This window comes from Arachis ipaensis, chromosome B02 (assembly GCF_000816755.2).
Source record: "Arachis ipaensis cultivar K30076 chromosome B02, Araip1.1, whole genome shotgun sequence".
Lineage (NCBI taxonomy): Eukaryota > Viridiplantae > Streptophyta > Magnoliopsida > Fabales > Fabaceae > Arachis > Arachis ipaensis.
Window position 1 is genome coordinate 96,781,228 of NC_029786.2, and position 1,549 is coordinate 96,782,776.

The window sequence follows — 1,549 nt, forward strand, 5'->3', positions numbered from 1 at the left end:
CAGGCCTATTAAACTATTTTTCTAGTTTGAACTTAACCTATAAATAAAATTAGGTTTTTGAATCAATCTAGCATAAAACTATTTTATAATAAGACAGGTCAGACCAGATCAAATGCAGGTCAGATTGCATATTCTTGACAAGCCGTTTAACTTATTTTCGCCCCTAGAAACTTATTTTCGCCTCTAGAAACAGCTGAGGGCCTGAGACTTAGTTGGAATGGCATGTCATGTGTCTCTTAATGTATGAGAGTATGTAGTGTGACTCTGTGAGTGTATTATGGTGTTATAATATTTAGAATTGAAAATTGTTCAATCAATTTAAAAAATAATAAAGTGTTAAGTTACCATAGAAAATTTTCAATCACTAAGAAGATTTTAAAAAAGTAAGAGAATATAAGATAAAAAAAATACTACATTCAATTTAAAATCTTAAAATGTCAATTTAATAAATCTTTCATCTTATAATTTTTTTATTTTTTTTATGTAAGGTTAATTTCATACATTTGTCACATTTATAATATTGACAGAAAGAGGAACGAGCTCATGTAACAAGAGAAGTTATCTCAGGTTGAAAATTAGCATTGAATGAATGAAGTTTTAAAACAGTTTTGCAGTCCATATAATAAAAAAATGAGGGTAAACGATGACCAGTTGTAAGTGATTTGCTCAAATGTTATGATCCAATCAATTTAGGTTAGTTGGTTTAATTGATAGATTATTAGCGTTGTTAAATAAATTTAAAAATTTAAATTTTGTTTTTTATATGCAATAACTTATAACCCAATAATAAAATTTTAAATGAAGTTTTGATTTATATTAAATTAGTCTGGCACACTTAGCTTCTTTGAGTTCTTTCCACCTAGAAATGAACTCCGGAAAAAACTGGAGATTAACATTGACTTTTTGCCCGATGAATACACGATGATTTATTTCTAGTAGACTTAATTAAAAAAAAAATTAAGAAAAGAAGTAGGAAAAACAACAACAAGCTGGCTAGGTATCACGACAAGTATATTGTTGGGAAGATTTCTTTAATCATCACAATAATAAATATTAAATATAGAAAGAGAAAGGTTCCAAAGAAAAATCGACGAAATAATAATTAACTTAATCTTAAAAGATGAGATATTTTTTAAATTCATCTATAAATTTTTTCTATCAAATTAATTTTTAAAAAATGATAAATTAATTATATTTATTTTTAAGTTATGTAAAATATTAATTAATAATAACATGATACTTGATATGCTTAATTAGATATTGATTATATATATGTTTATAAAAATATATTAATTTAGTCTATTTTTTTAATTACATAAACCATATTTCCAATATGATCTCACTATCGATAGATTTTCATAAATATATTTGATCAACTAGATATATTATGCGTCATGTATACTTTCAGTTAGCAGTTAGCATTTTACATTATTAATCGTTGACAAAAATTGTTAGTGGTGTGACGGAAGAACAAATACGATTAATTTATAATTTTTAAAAAATCAATTTAATTAAAAAAAATCTTTTAAAAATGAATTTAAAAAATGTT